The sequence below is a fragment of the Ictidomys tridecemlineatus genome, chromosome 1, assembly GCF_052094955.1.
Source record: "Ictidomys tridecemlineatus isolate mIctTri1 chromosome 1, mIctTri1.hap1, whole genome shotgun sequence".
Classification (NCBI taxonomy): domain Eukaryota; kingdom Metazoa; phylum Chordata; class Mammalia; order Rodentia; family Sciuridae; genus Ictidomys; species Ictidomys tridecemlineatus.
The window spans coordinates 7,148,389-7,167,703 of record NC_135477.1 but is presented as its reverse complement, the minus strand read 5'-3'; the positions used below and the strand labels follow the sequence as shown (position 1 = coordinate 7,167,703).

The 19,315-nt window shown below is 53.3% G+C and overlaps 1 protein-coding gene and 1 long non-coding RNA gene across 4 annotated transcripts in view; one reads left to right on the top strand and one right to left on the bottom strand.

The window, feature by feature from the left end:
• The window catches only part of Chst15 (carbohydrate sulfotransferase 15), a 68,583-nt gene extending 55,120 nt beyond the window's left edge, over positions 1-13,463 (bottom strand). For 2 of the 3 annotated variants that reach the window (XM_078024693.1, XM_078024714.1), the window contains exon 1: positions 13,323-13,463. The gene's annotated coding sequence lies outside the window, so the exon portion shown is untranslated. Of the gene's footprint in view, positions 1-12,565; positions 12,799-13,322 lie in introns of those variants that run through there. The other variant, XM_078024697.1, reaches the window with a different exon arrangement.
• A 125-nt stretch (positions 13,464-13,588) lies between these two features.
• Positions 13,589-18,119, top strand: LOC144367636 (uncharacterized). The gene is made up of 2 exons (XR_013427174.1): positions 13,589-13,836; positions 16,599-18,119. It is a non-coding gene; the product is annotated as an uncharacterized LOC144367636 (long non-coding RNA).
• Positions 18,120-19,315: the final 1,196 nt, after the last annotated feature.

The following is a 19,315-nucleotide window of genomic DNA, read 5'->3' as shown; positions in this document are numbered from 1 at the left end:
TGAAGACATCCAGAGGCAGCAAGGAAAGGGAACAAGAATTTCCACCCGAGAAGGATCCAGGGCAGGTAAGTGATGCTCAAGGATGGGACCCGCCAGCCAGGAGTTTCCTAGGTCAAGTCTCTCTCCAAAGGGTCCCGCCTCTGGGAACTGTGCTGCTTGAAACTGTCACCCAACTCAAGCTAGCAGCCTGTGCTCACCTCTGGGACTTCACGGCCTTTTTCAGTCCTATTCTGGGGAGTGTGGTTTCAGCTGCCCACCCCAAAACTTCCCCTTCAGGCTTGTGCCTTTGTAAAAATAGCTCCTGCTCACAAGTCAAACCCCACGAGAGAGGACAAGGGCACCGGGGTTTCCTTGGTTTCTGGCTGTCCCTGTCTTCTGAAAGTGCAGCAGCTGCGGCCAGCGAGGCTCAGACAAGAGCCTTCACCCAGGGGGAACAGTGAGATGGCAGAACTGCGATGACAATTTGGAGGGCGTAGAACAGGAGAGAATTGACCCACGTGTGCCACAAGCTAGTCTCTCCCAAACTCCAGCCACGGACGGGGAACCTCCTGGGGGTCTCGGCTCTGGCTGCTCCTCTGGCAGAGACTCAGTTGGTGGCACTTTTTCATCATCCAAGCCCACTTTATCAGCTGAGATGTCACCTCCTTGACGAGGTTGTCCCCAGCCCCCCAGTCACATGCTTCCTCTCGTGGCATGCAGGACTCTCCGTTCCCCGGTGTCTGTGACTTGTGCACCTTCTCTTCCCATGAGCACAGACAGTGTGATCCACCTCTGGGGACCCGAGGATGCGCAATCTGTTCCAAAGGGCTCCCTGGGAGTTCCAAGGCAGCCTCTGACTGACAGCCGCCCGCGCGCTTCCCTCTTATTACACTAGGTGCCAACCAGAACTGACACTGACCCCCGAGGACCTTCTTGGGAGACAGGCTTTGATCCACCTTCCTCTTCCTCTTCCACCTTTTCCCAGGTGACACTGGCTGGCCCCTTGACATCGTCAAACTTCCTTTGACCCAGAGTCAGCCACATCTTCCTGGTGCCTCCCCTCAGCTCCGCAGCCTCGGGAGTGCACGCTGCTTCTCTCGGTCACTCACGTGACTCCACATCTCACCCAGCTGCTTTGTCACATCTCCATAGAGATGCCTCGGTCTGTGGGCTGATGACAGGGAGAACTCTGAACAGAGCAGGAAGCATCCACAGGGTGGCCTTTCGGGGGCAGCAGGGACCTTCTTCCCTCCCTGAGCTGGTCCATGAAGCCTTTCTTCCTCAAATCAAGGAGTACTTTATTCACCTTTTCCATCTCATCAAAGTTAGGCTTTTCCTTCCCAGACACCATCTTCCTCTCAGAGCACTTCTTAGGAAATTCCGCATGTCTGGCAGGGACCGGGTCTCTCTGCTGTGCTCTTCTCTGCACATCTGCCCCTCTAAGGAGTGGGATGACATCCTGCCTTCCCATTTCCTGTGGCCAGCATCAGACCTGCTGTCTTGTTCTGCAATCTCGGGCACAGGGCACAATGTGTGGGCCAGCTCTCACCCCTCTCCGAGAGGGCTGCACCTGAGCACGTCTCCTGAGCCCAGAGCATCGGCTACCAACAGGTCACCTACTAGTGAGGGCCGAGGGAGACCTGGAACAAAGCACTTGGAAGGCTGGTCTGGGGACACAGCCAAGCCCCCAGGACTGCACCCCCCCAGCTCCAGGAGGCGTCCAGCGTGGTCCCCATAGAGTTCTTCCAGTGCTTTTAGCCCAGCACAATTTTTTGAAAAACAACTTCATAATGTACCCTAGAGTCACCATCATAGCCCCTTGTTTATGGGCTTGGCCAGATCAGATAAAATTTCATTCTCTGAATTGGTTCCTAATTTAATTACTCCCCGGATAAGCGGTTGGCCTCCCATGGCTGCAGGGGACGAAGAACTAGAAGATGCTGGAACCACAAGTTACAGTTCTTGTTGGCAGCTGGGGGTGGACGAGACATTCTCTGGCCTTTGTCAGGTCAGGGAAGGCTGACCAGTGGGCTGGGGCCGAGGGCCACCATCTGTCCCACCCTTGACCTGTGCTCCAGGTCCGTCAAGAAGCAGCCTGGGGGTTTACTAAGAGCTTGGGCAGAACCTTCAGAGTCACTCACTTGTGACTCTAAAAGCCTGGCCGAGTGGGGTCTCTCTGGGCCTCAGTTTCCCCACCCATAAAAGGCCTTGGAGCTATGTTCATCTGAGGTGCTCCCAACTCTAAAACTCCAACTACTCAGTGTCTCCGCCAAGGTTTTGATTCCCACCTGGGAATCCAGAGTTTTCTAGGACCAGGGAAAGAGAAAGAAATCAAAGAATCTTATTATGAGGAAAAAAGGAAAAACTTCTCAAAAATTATAACCCTAGAAACGGGAACATGTTCATACAAACAAAGCCTGTACACAGATACTCCCCGCAGCCCTGTGGATGAGAGCCAAAATGTGGAGACAAACACAAACATCTACTGCTAATGGACAGACGGATAAAGGAAACTGCGGTCTAGCCATATTGTGGGATATTATTATTCCTCTTACAGCCTCTGCCATAAAAAAGGAGTGCAGTACACCTGGGCCACATGGATAGCCTGTTTATCCAAGTGAAGTAAAAGAAAGCGAGTCACAAACGACCACACGATTCTGTTCCCATGAAGGTCCAGCATGGAGGAACTGGAACTGGCAGAGGCTGTAAGGAGATCTGTGGTTGCCCAGGACTGGGGAGCAGGGGTGGAGGAATGAGGATTTGGGAGGGTATGAGCTAAACGATACAGGGTTTCTTTTTGAGAAGATGAAATGCTCTAAAATTGGCTGTGGTGATATAATGCACATCTCCATGAACATACAAAACCCACTGAATTGCAAGCTTTAAATGAGTCTATTGTCCGGCCCGTGAATCATATCTCAATAAAGCTGCTTAAAGGAAGAACAGGTTGAACGGGCTTAGAAAGTCTCTTGTGTAATTTTTAAAGCAAATCAGAGGACAGCCTTGCTTTTATACAGAAACTAGCCAGTTCCACAGCTTCCTGGTGGATCCAAAGGTGGTTTTCAGTGGGCGGATCTTCCTCCTATAAACCAAAAAATCACTGACTCAAAACTGGGCAGACTGGCATTTTTCTATTGATTTGTTTCAGTTTTAACAGCTGAGAGCAAATTTATTTTCTACCACTCAGATGGCAACTGGAGGTGGGTCTGCTTCGAATACATCATTTTTTATTCTGAGCTAAATTGTGCCCGAGGCCAAGGACCCATGGATGCCCAGAGGCCAACACACGAGCAAGTGATCTTCTGATGTTTCTGGTGGGGAGATCACAGCCACTCGCTCCTGCCCTCCTCCTCTGCATGGCCTCCTCCATCTCATTTCTCACCCAAACTGCTGTCGAGTCGGTATAAATAGCTTCTTAGAGTTAGGATGACACAAAATGTCAGGCTGATGCCATTCTCATTAATGGGCTCGACATTTGTCCCCTCATTTATTCTTACTGATAAACAACCAAAGCAGCTCTTTCCTCTGACTTTCAGTATAATGCACTTGGTTACTGGCCCAGTGTGGCATTGGATGGGCCTTTCTGGAACATATGATCTTTATCAAAATCCGTGACAGACAATAAGGAGGGTCACACCATCGTACATCAGATTAAAGGTAACCACAGAAAAGAAAATGACGTGTTCCCACAGTGAGCAACACCCAGAACACTGGAGAAGACGGCCCCCTTCCTCAGGCCCCATTTCCAGGCCTGTGTAGCATGTCCTTCAGAGAAAGTGTGTCCACTGGACCAAACAGGAGCCGTTCCATGCTGGACAGTGGACGTCCCAAGGTGACCCTCGAATTCAGATCTCATCAGTCCTCTCCCCTTGGACCCTTCCTTACCTGCTGCACTTCCTCTTCTGAGTGGAGCTCAGCATCCTGGGAACCCAGCGAGGGAAAGGTTGGCAAGAAAAATGCTGGACACTTCTCTACTCAGGACACCATGAGGGTCACAAGGTAGTGATGGGGAAGGAAAGATGGGATCCCTGGTCTTCAGTCACCAGCTTTCAGTGGGATGGAGAAGGAACTGTCCCCAACCAGGCAAAGGGACATGGGCAACTGGGAGGCAAGAACATTGGTGGCCCTTGGTTCTAGCCTCTGCTGGGGACCAGAGCTAGGAGCGGGGGTCCTGGGGATCCCTTGCCAGGATCCTGGCTCTCATTTGCCCTTCAGTCTCTGATGAGACGGAGGCTGCAGGTAGAGGGCCAGATCACCCCTCCCCCAATCGAGCCAGCTGAACTCCAGTGCCCCAGCCTTCTCCTTTGAACCTGTGGGCCAGAGGGTTTGGCTTTTGTTTGTATTTTTGCCCAGGCTGGTCTCAAACTCCTAGGCTCAAGTGATCCTCCTGCCTCAGCCTCCCAAGTGTCTGGGGCTAAAGGTGCACACCACCATGCCCTGATAGGATGGAGGGCTTTGAGGAATTCAGCAAATAGCACCCAAATATTCCACTTTGTACGCTGATTCCTTTGAACTGAGGCCACTTGGGGAAGAAGATGCAGGCTGAGGCTTTCTCTAAGCCCTTTATCTGCCTAAAGAGTATCCTCCAGCAGAAACCCAATGCCATGAGCCCCCTCCCTGGCTGTCACCAGCCAGGGAAGATTAACTGGGATCAGGAAAGCGGAGGCCAGAGGTTACACAGCCCCCGGACACTCTAACCTATTCTTCTGAGGGCCTCTCGGGGGACCACTTGGATGACCTGAGAGACTTCATCTGCATAACAAGACAACCATTGTTCACCCTCCCACCCCCCAGAAGCCCTAGCCCCTCCTCCTGGCCGGCTCAGGACCCCCGTCACCCCCACTCTTCTTCCACTCTCCTATTCTGCGGGACTCTGTGTGTGTGTGCTTGAGTATGTTCTTCCTCCTGTTCATCAGTCTTCTGTCCGTTTAATGTGTGTCCCAGTCAAGGATCCCACAAGGATGGAGGGAAGCCATTTTTCACCCAGCTATGGTTTCCAGCCAGGGCCTCGCAGAGAGTCTCAGGAATTCCATCCCAGTACAGGGCAGAGGGCAGATCCCGGTCTCCCACCCAGGGAGCAGGCAGGCGGGCAAGCCTTTGACAGGTCTGGGCTATTCTTCACAGGACAATTCAAAACGAACTGTCCCTGAGAATCTGACGGAGGAAGACGGCACCCAGAGGCCCTGGCCCCGCAGGGAGAACAGCTCCTGGCCACAGAAAGCGCCCTGACACCTTCTCCTCCGCTTCTTCCAAGAGCAGCAGCAGCAGCAGCTCTGAGAAGGAGCATCCGTCACAGGGCACAGAGGTCAGCCAGTGGCAGCCAAGCCCCACGGGGATGTCTAAGAACCCGGCAGAGGAGTCACCTGAGGACCCCCAATCCCCCGCATTGGGTGACTTAACAACAGAAGGATCAGCATGGAGGCTGGGAAACCCCTCCCACACTCGCCCCGATTCCCGGGCACCCTGGAGACCCCTCATGCGCACAAAGCAAACATGGTTTGGTGTGTGTACATTTGGAAGTCTCTTTATATAAACAGGTTCACAAATCAGGAGAAAATAATCCTCTGTAGACCAATAGTCTGATTTGGGGTTTAGAAATTATGGTCACTAAAAATACACACCAGGACATACTTTGTATTTGTAATGCAAATATTTACATTCCAAACAAAGAAGCCTGGAACATAAGGACAAGCTATTTATACCAGCTATAAGAAACAAGAAGAGCCCCACCTCTGGCCCGAGTAGATGGCTCCTGTTCCTATTCTTGAAACACGAACCAAATTTCCACAGTATTTTTCCCTTAGACTCTCAAGACACAAAAAAGCTGTGGTTACTGCCTTTTAATAGCCCCAAAACCTGACGCCAGGAAGTCCAAGGTCATTACACTAGGCTCTGGCCTCCTCTAGAAGTTTAATGGCAAGTGTTAACTCTCCGTGCAGCTCCCACACCCAGGGCTCCTGTCCTCTGGGTGCACCAGAGACTCTCCAGGAGAACCAGCCTTTGGAAGGACCATTTTTGATGGATGAGTCCAGTCAGTAAATGACACACTTGCACTAGAAGTGGCCAGCTGTGCAAATACGTGGCGAGCCCGGACACCCTCCTTGGTGCAGCGAGGCCCACCAGGCCAGGCGAGCAGGCTGCACCCAGGAAACGGGAACACAGTACCCTGTGGGACAGGCTCAGGGTTGAAAGATACAGCAGAGTGGAACTGCAGAAGCCCAGGGAGGAAGGTCACCCTCGGAGCAAGGCAGCGATGCTGGGGTTCATGATGAGGGGACGGGGGACCCAAATGCAGCCAGGTCCAGGCCCAGCTGATCAGAGAACTCACTGCCAACATGGTCCAATCTAGCAGAAGTACAGGCCAGGTGGGGGGGGGGGAGGCCAAAGGGGCAGAAAAGGTTCCTGGGTGGCAGTCAGCCATTAGCTCCCTCCAGGTAAACTGTCATCAAGTTCAAATGCAGCCTTGAGGGCCACATAATCGGGATCGTTATCTGATTTGACTAATCCATCCAGTCTGCCAAGGAGCGAGAAACAATCTTCTTTAATTTAAAGCCAGATAATTTCCCACAGCAGATGACGACACGGAGTTGACACACTGTGTACGCCCTGGCTGCCCTACCCACGGCACACCTGAGAGATGCCGTTGATCAGCCCGCGCCAGGGACCAGGCACTGGGCTCGGCACTTCCCGGCTTCCCGGGAGCGGGAGGGGGCTGCACCTGCAAACTCTCCAGGTGTCTAGGCCTGGTGGTGTCTGCACCTTCCCAGGCGTGGTGAAGGAGTTCCCAGACCTGAGCAGTGAGCAAGTTCCCCACTACAAGCAAGCCCTTCCCCTGCCGGTCGCCCAGTGGAGAAAGGGGCCTACCCTGGAGAGACTATGGGGTCCAACATCACACTGGATCTACCTCTGCCTGTCTTCCTCCTCAGCTGGCTCTCTGCAGGTTCAGAACTGGGCCAACACAGTGGGTGGATTTGGAGAGCTCCCCTGAACCCTTAAGCATACCATGTCTAGTTCTTCACCACCCCACAAAGTAGAGTTTATCCCATTTTATAAATGAGCAAACCAAAGCACAAGATGAAGCCACTTGTCCAGGATTAGACTCAAGCCCAAATCATGACCTAGGCAGCACACAGGATCCAACCCTGGTTAGAAGGACATCTGCCCCAAACCTAGCTGAAGGGAAATGCAAAATTCTGGCTGAGCATACTTTCCTCAGTGTGGGGAGGCTTGCAGGCACGACGAAAGGGCAGACAGGCTGCCATTCCCCTTTCAATGGGGGCGAGATTAACAGTGCACCTCCACTTCTCCATCTTTCCTTCTTTGCAATGCGGGTTCAGATCTCAGGGCAAAGGTGCCAGGGGCCCAGACCCACAGGGCAGCTACTTACAAGGACACAAAAACCAGGACAGAGCTCCATGCTGGCCCGTCTTCCTTCCTGGCAGCCACTCCACTATCTTTTTGACCACAGGGAGCAAAATGGCCCAGCAGGCATACATTCCATTTCAAGAGAAAATGTTGGACCCCCAGGTTCCAACACAGTGTACGAAAAGCATAATTGGGTCCACCTGCACCTAATTATTTGCCCATGTTGGGGTACTTTCCAGGCACCAGGAACGGGGCTGCCTATTTCAATATCCTCACCACAAACACAATTCTGGAAAGTGTCCAAGTTTCCATTATAATGACACCTCTGCTTTTGAGGATCTGCCAGCCTTACTTTCCTCACAAACCTAAAAGGCCCAGCCCAGGATGAGATCTAGAAATGAAACACGGGTGTCAGGAGTGCCTGCCCTGGCCAGGAGGCCCCAACACCCCCACTCAGGACCCTTTTACGCTTAGAGAGGGACTCGAGACATGACACCCAAGTGAGCCACGCCAGCACATCACCACGAAAAGCTGACTGCTCTCCTCTGCGTCAAACAGGAGCGCGGTCAGCCTGACCCCAGACTCAGACAGCTTCTCATCTTTGCAGAGCTCCAAGGGATGTGGAGGAAAGGGGAGGTACTCATCTGTGCTTGCAGCAGCCATCTGCAGGGTGTGCATGTTTCCCTAGGCACAGCCCTGGGCCAGGAGCACGGGGCAAGAGTCCCAGGTGAGGAAACAGCCCAGAAAGGTAAAGCGACCAGCCTGAGGACCCCAGCTGAATCCAAGGCAGCCAAAAAAAGGCAACAAGCAAAATTCTATGCTGGCCCAAACCAACATCTGGCCTCATGCTTCTTGAGATACAATATCTCTTTACCTCTCCTCCTGGATGTTGAGACCAGTCAGCTCTCCATCCCCTACAAGAATTAGATAGATAGATAATTTGGCATGTAATTGGAAACTCGAAGACATTCTTCCAACCCTGGTTATGAGCTCCAGAGCCACAGAATACCACAAGAATCAATGTTTACTGAGCACTTATTGTATACCAGGTGCTATGTCAAGTACCTGGCAGGACTTCACTCTTTTATGGCACACAGGCATGAGAGCCAGAGGGTAGTGAAACCGTCCCAGAGGATTCCAATCTCCAGGTCGCCAACTAGCTCCCACTTTCCCGAGGCCTCTCCAAGGCGCCTGTGAGCAGCATTATATAATTCTGACTTGCACAAGTTCGGCCTCGCCCACTGAGCTGAGTGCTATGCCACTGCGTGCTGAGTGCTGCCTCTCGGCCCCCGTGCACCTGCCCAGGGCTGCACTGAGGGGGAACACATAACCCTGCAGGTGGCTGCTGCAAACAGCAGCCACCATTGGGCTCCCTTTCCTCCACATTCCTTGGAATCCTGCAAAGATGAGAAACGGCTTCCCACTCGCCACCTCTCCCCACCTCCCTGCTTGCTGATTCACGCCTGCCTTTTCCTTCTGGAGCCAGGATCATTATTCTCCTCCCACCCATCCCCATTCCCACCTGCCTCTGCCGTCAGCCCTTGCTCCTTCCTCCTGCACCTCTGGAGGGCCACAGCAGCCTCACAGCCCTCTAAGCTTGGGAGGCAAGGGGATACACCCGTGGCACCTGTCCAGCACAAGGCCGGCTGTGAACTTGAAGGGACACAGTTAGTGACCGCTATTATGATCAACCACCTTCCTTCTCAACTTTCATATTAAAGAAAAAAATTCTTTGCTGGCCTGAAGCCACACAAGCCCTTTACCTCTCCACCTGGATGTTGAGACTGGACATGCCATGTAGGGAGCCACCACATTTCTGCCTCGCGTCACATCTGTGGGGACACGGGTCTACACATCCATACACATACTTTGTCCCTGGCACTTTGTTTTAAAAGGGAAGCCATCTCAGTAGTGAAATCAGACCCTAACACTTGAGAACAATAAAGAAATACATCATGCAAGTCCAACCCCTGTCTGGTACTTAGCCAGCTGCAGGAACATGATCTCTTTATTCGCTGCATGGGAACAAAGTTACCCTTTGAAGTAACAATACCCTACCTGAGCTCCCCAATTACAGAGCAGAGGGGAGAGGGGTTGCAAAGTTCTCACCACTGGCTGAAGGAGTCACTTCTAAATCGTAGTGCTAAAGACCTGTCCCTTGGCTGGTTGCTCAAAGGAATGACACTCTCAAGCCAACTATGACTTTTAAAAGTAGTTTCTTTTAGAAATTTAAGACAACTCCTCTCTTCCACAAATGGCCTTCAGGGCACCTCTGCCATCCTGTGCCTGCTGAGGCCCTGAGGAAGAGGAAGGGTCAGGAAGTGTGGAGAAGAAGATGGTCAGCTCCCAACTACAGGGAGCATCAGTTCATCTGGGAGCAGTGCTGAGGGGGCAGGTCTAAGAGGGGGACCTGGGGCTGGGGCTGGCCTTCTGTTATCAGCTCTGTGAACCTGGGCAAGCCGCTCTGCTGTTCTGAGCCTTCGTCCCTATGTGTGGCAAGAAGAGACCCCTCCACTCAACGCACCTTCTCCGGAACCTTGCTGTGCTTTGTCCTCATCCTTCTTCTCAGCTTTGTCCCTCCAGGTCTAACTGCAACTCAGGGGCCACTCATCGTCTGATGCCGTCTGATGCTAAGTCCCCCATGGTGTTAACACGAAAGGTGCATACCCCAGGTGATGGTCATCCCATGCTGAATGCTCCCATGAACGCTGGGTCCCTTTTTATCTTACCCTCACAGTTTCCTCCCCAGAAGCTCGACCATGGGATCCATGTGATGGCATGAAATTATATGAGCGGTTTTGTGCAGAGTCTTGCTGTCCACACAATGGGGTTCGTGGATTAGCTACTGAAGGCCCAACATGCAGGCTTGCCCATGAACCCAATGGGCACCTCCCATCCCACCAGCCACTAGCATGACAGGCAGCCTTCAATTCTCAGTCACCTGGCCCATGGGGGGTAATTCCCCTTGTCCTCTAGTGCGTCCTGCCTCTATACCATATGACACCCTCCTGACATATCCACAGGGCCCCATGTCAAGCTCTAGACTCTAGGAAGGGCTCTCGCCCCTGCCCTTCTCCCATACTTCTTGAATTTGAGACCATACCTCAATATGGAGGCCTGGGAATGGTACTGAAAATTGACAAGACCTGTAAACTCTGCTTTCTCCCAACTGGTTGGAGCTGAGTGGAGGGTGTCCCCTGTGAGTGGACATGCACTGGCCTGTTCAAGATACCTCTCTGCCAGCCTCCCCCAACCCCCTGAACTGTAGCTGCCTCAGCCCAGTGATCTATAGATGCCCCTCATGCAGCCCCACTGTCCGGCTCTGGGGTCAGTTGGGGTTATTTTCCTGCTTCTTCTCAAGTCGCCAATAAGCAGAGTCTGCTCCCACCTGCCCGACCTTCCCTGAAAACATCCCTTCTTCCCCAGGCAGGGCCTTCTCTCTCTCTCAGACATGGGGAAAGCCAAGAGGCTCTTCTGACACCTCACCTTTAGAGGAGAGGTAACCATGCTAGATCTGGTCAGGACAGAGGTCCAGGGGTCACATGCTTTAACCATCAAAGAAGAACAAGGCAGACCAGCCTCCCTACCATGATATCCTGGATGCCACTCGCTGGGCCCCATCAGTCACTGCCCACAGGGAGAAGGACACCATTCAGTTTGCCTTAAGAGACCCCTGAGACTTCTGCCCCAGGAAGGGGGAGGTTGGCTGGAGGGAAGACCAGCCCTGCAGCTCCTCCTCATGCGGCCTGATAGAGAAAACAGGCTCCGTTTTCTCATCCAGGAGGTAAGGAAAAAAAAATTCCTCCCAGTTCTTCATCTGTTTGAGAGGAGAAAAACTTATTTGGTAAAAAAAAAAAAAAAAAACTACCTAATTAAAAGGCATTTTTCATGCTATTTTGGACAAAATCCAATCTGTGTGCCTTCATGTATCAATCAAGAGATCCTGGTTGTGCTGCACTTGTGAACATCAGAAAGTGACCTATTCTGAGAGGAAGGGTGACTTATTTTCCACTGCTGTGGTGGTAGAAGGCGGGTTAAGAAAGCTCTGGGTGCAGAATGGTAAGGGAGGGTCCAAGAGAAACTTTGAGCGAATCTCTAGGCCTGTTTGCTCCTGGGCAACCTCAGGGTGGGCCTTTTCAGGCGGCTACCCTAAGCCAGAGCAGAGGCCACACCATCCAGGAATCAAACTGATAAAGGGGCTGGGGGCAGCCAGCCCCACCCCCCGAAATGCTGTCCACATGCCTTAGCGAGATCTCCTGGAGCCACAACTTCATTCTGGAAAACTCCATACCATTAACTTACCCACGGAGAACATGGCGACGAAGCCCAGCTGTCACGGGGGACTCCCGTCGGGAGACAGGGAAGCCCCCCTCCCGCAGGCGCCGGTCCCAGCCCCCAGCCTCGCTACCTTCTTGGGGAACAGAGACGTCTAGGGCTGGGAGCCGGCAACCGAGCCTTGGGCATCTACACCCGCTGCTCCAGCAACGCCAACCTCTCCCCGGTAAGCAACGTGGGCACCCAGACAGCGACCCGGCAGTCAAACTGCGGTGCCTCCGAATCCCACACACCACCCTCTCTCGCGCGCGTCGGCCAGTAGGTTCTCCCAGAGTGGGAGTCGGAAGGCGCTTCCCCAGCTCTCCATTCATTCCCGGGAAGGCCGGGCTCCCTCCACCTCGGCGCCTCCCTCCGCGATCCCAGGAGCTCCGCCGGGTCAACTGCGCCACGACCCGCCACCAGGCACCCTCAGTCGCCGCGTCCTCTCGCACTGGCAGGCACAGCCCAACGGACTAGCTCTCCATCACAATTGCCAGCGTCGCCCCCGCGCCGGGGCCGCTGCCTTCCCGACTCGCCGCCTGCAGCCCCGGCTCCGAGCTGCCGCCCCACAGCGCGGCTCAGACCTCCTCGCTCGGTTCGCCGCGCCCAGACTGGCCGAGGACGGCGGAGAAGCGCCGGCTACTCCCGAGTCACGCCGCCTCCGGAGACGCTGCGGGGCGCGGGAAGAGAACCGGGGACGAAGGGCGGGGGCGGGGAGGAAAGGCGGGAGCAAAAGTTCAGGCCGCGCGGGGCTCAGATGTGCCCTCATCTTCTCCCAGGCCGGTCCTCGCGGTCCCCTCTCCCAAGAGCGTCAGCGCCAGACACCCTCTGCCTTCCCGCCCGGAATGGCTGCAGGACGAGCTGAGATTCTGAAGGCGGCTCTGAGCCGGAGCCCATGCCTACCTACCTGCCCTGGGCCGCGCCGGGAAACTTCCCCGAAGTGAACTGGGAGCGGGATTCGGGGTGAGGAGCGCACGGCCGGGGGAATTCAGTCCCCGACACTATCCAGGGCGCGCTTGCACCGTGAAATCACTCTTCTGTCCGTCCGTCCGTCCTCTGCAAGTCCCAGACGGTGGCAGCGCAGGGGCGCCCCGATTCCTGCTCCTGGGCAGGTTGGTTCAGCCGGACAGCCGGACAGTGCGTGCCCCGCAGCTTGCGCCCTCCACCAGCCTCCAGCTATACACAGCGCCACCACGCCACCGCCAGGTCCCCAGTCCCCTAGCTCCGGCCACATCCTCTCGGGGTAGGGAGGGGGCGTGTGAGCCCCGGCGCAGCCAACGGGCAGCCCTTCCCGCAGGGTCCCCAAGCGCAATGGGCTCCCGGAGCGCGGCCAACACCAGTGGCGAGGAGACGCCTCCCGCTGAGGATCGCAGAAGCTTCGGGGAGGCCAGGCCAAGCGGCGCGGGGCCCAAATCTGCCTCGGCTCCGCGCGCTCGCAAGTTCATTGTCTGCCTGGGCCGCCGCCGCCTCCGCGCCGGGAGCGCCGAGGGGAGTGAGACTGCGCGCAGCCTCCGCCGCCCGGACTCCGAACGCCCAGCCCAGGCCGCCGCCGGCGCTGCCCAGCCCGAACCCGCAGAGGGGCGCCGGAGCCTTGAGCCCGAAGCCATACCTTCGCCCGCCGCTCCCTGCCGCCCCCACCCCGGCACCTAGCACCCAACTTGTACCTGAAAAGCCCGAGGTCCTCCCGGAAGCCTCCTCTGCAGCTCCAGCTCCGCGGGAGCGCGCCCAGCACCGCGCCTGGAGCCCCGCATCCATCGAGCGTCAACCTGACTCCCAGAGCGCAGGGAGGAAAAGTTTGGGAGTGACGTGCAGACGGCGAATGAAACATCCGAATAGAACCCTCCCCCCGCCCCATGTCGCGCTGACACACATCAGCTCGAGTCTGGAATGTGAGATCAAGGCGTGTGCGCCAAGCGGTGGGTTTGGTCTCCGCCCCCTCCCCTTCCAAGTAAACATTGTTTGTGTGATGTGGTGGTTGCAAATAGCAAACCGAAACCCCGAAAGTCTGGCAGGGACCCCCGCCAGAGACATTTTTAAGGAACTTGGCGGTCTGGAGCCAGCCCATACATTGATATTCAAGGCCATGGCGCTGGTGGGTTCGGCGCCCTCTGTTGTATTTTTGCATCCTGTGAAGGCTGGTCTGGCTCCTTGGCCCAGTGTATCTGCTTCTTGGTGGAGGTAAGGCTCTGCGCGCCCTGGAGCGCACTGCCTGCTGCAGTGACCCCAAGGCGGCTGCTCTAGGGAGCCACCTGGATGGCCCCGGGGCAAAGGATGGCTCCAATGGAGGATTTCCCCCAACTCTGGGCTGCAGACAGCATGGTAAATGGAAAGACTCGAAACTGGAAGACTGGCTCGGGCTCTTAGAACACCAAGCCTAGCCTCCCAGGGAACTGAGGACAGAAATGAATCTGCAGTCCTCGGCCTGGCCTGCCCATGTTCCCATGGCCGGAGGCCAGCACCCTGTTACTTAAAGCAATCAGAAAAGTGCTTCCTAAACTGTAGAGTGCTGGCCCTGGTGTGAAGGGTGGCTCCTGAGGGTGTTTTTCCCCACTTTTCTGTTTACTGCTGAAGGTTTCATCCTTCCCCTCAGAAGCTATTAGCACCCTGAGGTGGTAAACTTCTGCTCAGCATCCGTGGCAAATAATTCAGAGGTCACAATCAGAGGATTATAACTGCAGATGGGAACCCTGGAGGAGACGGGAGTTCTTTAAAACCCTGTCTTGTTCTCCTGCAAATAATGCCTCTTACATAAAATCTGTGAAGAAGGATTAATGCAGCAATGAGACCTGCCCTAGAATCTCAGACTAGATTGCTTTTTCCATATAGACTCCATTTGGTGATTTTTGTTCTTTATTATTTTTTTTAAACAAAAAGCTTTTTCTGAAAATACAATGAGCTGTTTTTGCAGGGTTCACAATTCCCAATAGATGATGATGCCATTTTTCTAGGTCTTACACATGTTGTGGCTTTGGGGGTTTATTTATTAGCTCCCAAGAAAAGCCTGCCTTTCAGTGAGGTTTATGTGCTCAGTAATTGCATTGGGGGACACAGTGCAGGTTGCTGTTAAAGAGGGTGAGTTGTGCAGGCATCTGCCAGGAAGGCTCTGGGCCACGCATCTGTCAGACCAGAGCGTGCAGCAGGTTTAAGCAAACACAGGGAAGGTTCTATGGAAACAGCAAGGAGGAAATCCCCTCCTGTAAGGGCGTGTGGAACCTTGCTCTGTGGCCACACATATGGCCGTCTTTCCTCTGTTCTCTCCAAGCAAACACATGCCCTGTTATGGAGACGGCATTGGGCCCACCCAGAGGACTTTCAAATTCAGGTGTCAGAAATCACGGCTGACATGGAGCAAATTGTTTTTAAGTAAAATCTCGGTGCCGCTTTGATATGAGTTCCACCAGGGACTTTCCAAAGGTATTTATACATGTGGCTAAGATTAACTGGAGGGTGATTTTTCCCCCCTCAACATTAATTTCAAAAGCTTATCCAAGAATGGCACTTGGACCTGTTATTCTGCAGAGCTGAGAGAAAAACCCAAATGCCAGGCATGTGTGAATGGGTTGAATAGATGGACAGATGGATATGTAACCATGAGAGGGACTGGTGCTGACAGAGCACTGGCAACTTGTGGGGGGGAAAAAAACAGACAATTTAAGAAAATAAACATCCTTTTCCCGGGGTATGACTCCGTAGGCCTCCATTATTATGGAGTTACATTGCCTGGGTTTAGTCTTATTTCTGTCACTTACTGAGTAACCTTGGGCAGGTCACTCTTTTCTGTGCTTCAGTTTAGGACTGACAGTAGTACCAACCAGTGGCACATTGAATTATTGATCCTAGCTATTCATTCTCCCGTGGTGGTTGCATTAGTCCATTTTGTTACTATAACAAAATACATGAAGCTGAGAGCTTCATATAGAAAAGAAGTTTATTTAGCTCACAATTCTAAAGACTCAAGAGTCTGATCTGGTGATGGCCTTCTTGCTGGCTCAGGGAATCCAAGAGAGAGAGAGAGAGGAAGAGAGAGAGAGGGGTAATGTTTTGGTCTCTCTCCCTCTTTTTATAAAGTCACAAGTATTCAATCATAGGGGCTCCACCCTGATGACCTTATCTAATTCTAATCACCTCCCAAAGGCCCTGCCTCTAAACATTAGAGTAAGAATTAAATTTCTACCCTCAATACCTCACATGGGGATTAGATGTCACCACACGAACCTCCGAGGTACACCGGCAAACCGTACCCACACACAGCAGAGACACTATGCATCCACATCCTGTCACATCCCTGTGGCATGGACTGTGAGTCTCCGTCCCTTGACTTTTGTCTTGTTTACATAATAAGATATTAAGGAAATATGTTTGAAATTTGCTTGCGAGGCTGGGCTTGCTGTCTCACATCCTGGTAGTACATCATGAGAAAAATGCACCCTGAATAATAGCCGTCCCTTCCAGCAAGGCTCTAGAATCAGCACCCATGGAGCAGACGAACTCAACTGGTAGCTTGGAATCAAGTCACCCCACTTGGAGCTGGACTCAGAACCACTTCAGCTGGCCTGCAGGCACATAAACAAGGGTGGAAAAAAATGCTTCTTGTTGTTAAGTCGTTGAATGCCAGCATTTTGTTACACAGCATTATTGTGGCAGTAGCTGATTGATGCATTTCCTCAGTGGGCTGATGTGGAGAATAATGATAGAGATTTAAAATTTTTTGAGCCCTCATCAGAGCTTAAAATATTTGTTATTATTAGTAAAATATGAGTATTATGAGTAATCATTATTACTAAAAGTAGTTTTGCCCATAATAGTCACATATTAAGTGTTTGTTAATCAGTTGAGTCAGGGAACAAGTATGATGTGAGTGGAGATTTTATAAGAGAGTGCAGGGACATCAGAAAATTAGAGGATCCTCAAAACTCATGCTGACTGATTCATTCCTTCAGCAGGTTGTCCCTGAACACCTGCTATATGCCACGTGTTGGAGCCACGGGGATGGCGAAGACTCCGTACCCCCGCAAGGAAAGAGCCCTAGGAAGCGCACGTGTGCGGAGCAAGCTGTGAAGCTCTTTCCCAGGCTGCGCGTCATCACCTTCACAACAGCCTTCTCAAGCCAGTCTTGCTGGTCCCTATTTATCAGGCCACGAGACGGAGACTCAGAAACCAAACACTTAGGAAAAGACCAAAGGCCACTCCCATGCCATCCGAGTGCTCTGGTGCCAATGAATTCCAGCGAGCGGTGGGTAAACTGAACCCTCAGGGACGTTCGGTGGGGCAGAGGGAAGCCTGGACCAGCCGGTCACCCTGCCTCCCAGGCACAGGGGCTCAGTAAACACTGAGGCTCATGAGACCTGGGCTTGCTTCTGCCACCGCATGACCTGGAGGTCATTGCATAGACTCTCAAATTCATTCTGACAGCCCTGGCTTCGGATTTCTGCCACCTCTGCCACCAGCAATGACCTGCCTCCCAGCCCTGTGACTTTGACAAATTTAGAATGCTCGGTAACCTGAAGTGCATTTCAATTTCATAAATTTAGAAATACTCTGGTTAGGCGGATCCCTCCTGCAGTAATGCATCCATTAAGTGCACTTTAAGCCAATTTTGGTATGCTAATCCATCACAAATCGACGTGAAATTTGGGTTCTCGTGAAAATTTCCTACGCCCGATCCAAAACCTCTACAGGATCTAGGATAATAAGTAGCAGTCCCTTAAAGTGGCAGACTCGGTCTACTCTGGGTCACACATTCAGAGAGGACAGGACAGGCAGGTTTTAAAAACGTCCACACTCATATATTCACGAGAGCTGTCTTCTCCAGTGGGGGGCCTGGGAAGGGCGGTTTGCTTATTTCAACGATGCTGCCAAAACTCTTGGGGGATGAGGGTCATGTTTGTCTCTGCATTCCCAGCCCCTAACTCAGAGCCTGGCGCTGTAGACACGCCCTGGGGTGTCTAGCAAATGTCCCCATTGGAATCAGCTAGCTGGATTAGCAACTTGTCCACCAGAGTTAGGTTCCCAGGATTTCCCTAGTTCCTAAAATTGAGTATTCTCCCCACCAGTGAGACTGGGCATCCTAAAGCAGATGGGGACCTCCAGTGACAGCACCGTGTCTGGCGGGGCCCCTGTCCATCTTAGAGTCTCCAAGTGACGCGCAGCACTAATTGGCAACACAAAGAACCCACAGGTGATGAAAGAGACATAATGTCATTGTTATCACCACCCAGGACTCTGTTGTCACCAGTTGTTGAAGGGCAGCACCTATTAACTGATGTTTTTAGCTGGGTAATGGACATTTTCCCAATAAGATCAAGTTTACAGCCGGCAGCGTTTCACTTGCCTGATTCTGTCGTAAGATCTACAACCCACCCAGCAACAAAAATGAGCTATTGGCTTGATTAATTTAGAGCAGCATCGCCTGTGCTGGATGTGAAACACATGCCCCTTCTAAATAAATGTCACTTACCTGGTGAGGCTTTATGCAGTCAAATGCTAAGAATTGGTGCCTAGGAGGACAATGGGAGTGAACACCACAGGCAGATGCTCCGAGTGGCTGGCTGAGATTTGCACTCCTCTCCCTGCCCAGCTCCGCTGCTGGCTGGATGCAGACCTGCTTCACCATGCCGTCCCTCGCCCTGTAATGCCTGCACATGCGCCTGCCCGCTGCCTGTGGAGCATCAATCTTAGCTCCTGGTGCCCCTTTATCTCCACTCCAGCTTTACAATATCCTCTCCCCAAACCTGGCTTGTCGTCTCCTCCTCCTCCTCCTCCTCCTCCTCCTCCTCCTCCTTTTTTGGCACCAGGCATTGAACCCAGGAGCCCTTAAGCCCAGAGCCACACTCCTAGCCCTTTTTAATTTTTTCATTTGAGTCAGGGTCTCAATAAGTTGCTTAGGGTCTTGCTAAGTTGCAAAGGCTGGCTTTGAACTTGCAATCCTCCTGCCTCAGCCTCCCGAGCTCCTGGGATTACAGGTGTGCCTCCCTGCTCCCAGAAGCCTGGCTCTTCTTTGAAGCACCCGTGAGTTTTAGACGCAGGTTCCTGGGCCCCAGACCAGAGATTCCACTTCTGACCTCTGGGCTGGGACCAGGAATGTGATCGGGCCTCTCTGGGGTGGCACCGGGAGTGTGTCTATTTCAGAAGCTGCTCTGGAACCCACAGCTGGGGACAGCTGGTCTGGACCATGTCCTCTGCCCCTTGGGACTGACCTGCACTCCCCTGCCTCCTTCCCTGGACCTTCACCCTGGCTTCTGTCTGCAAACATAGCCAAGATCTTCCCCCAACACCCATGCAGCCCCCAGCACCTCCGCAGCACCACCAGGAGGAGTCGGTTGGGGTAGCCGGCAGGACCACAGCCCCATGGTGCCCTGCCTCTTCTCTGGGCCCATCTGCCCCTGGATCGCATGCTCCCATTGGCCCCATCTTCTTGGCTTCCCAAGGTGCCTAGGGACAGCCACACCATAACTCTGGGAGGAGGAGCCTGTGGTGGCGTCACCAACTCCAGAGTTCATTTCCAGGGACTGTTGGCTCTTGGAAGGGCATTGACTAGAGCAAGTTTGGCTTCCTCAGATTTGCTTTGAAGAAAGTCAAACCTGGCATGGGTGCGACTGGCCGTGGGTGGATGCTGCCCCCACCCCCCACCCCTGTGACCTCAGTAGGGACCTTGGGA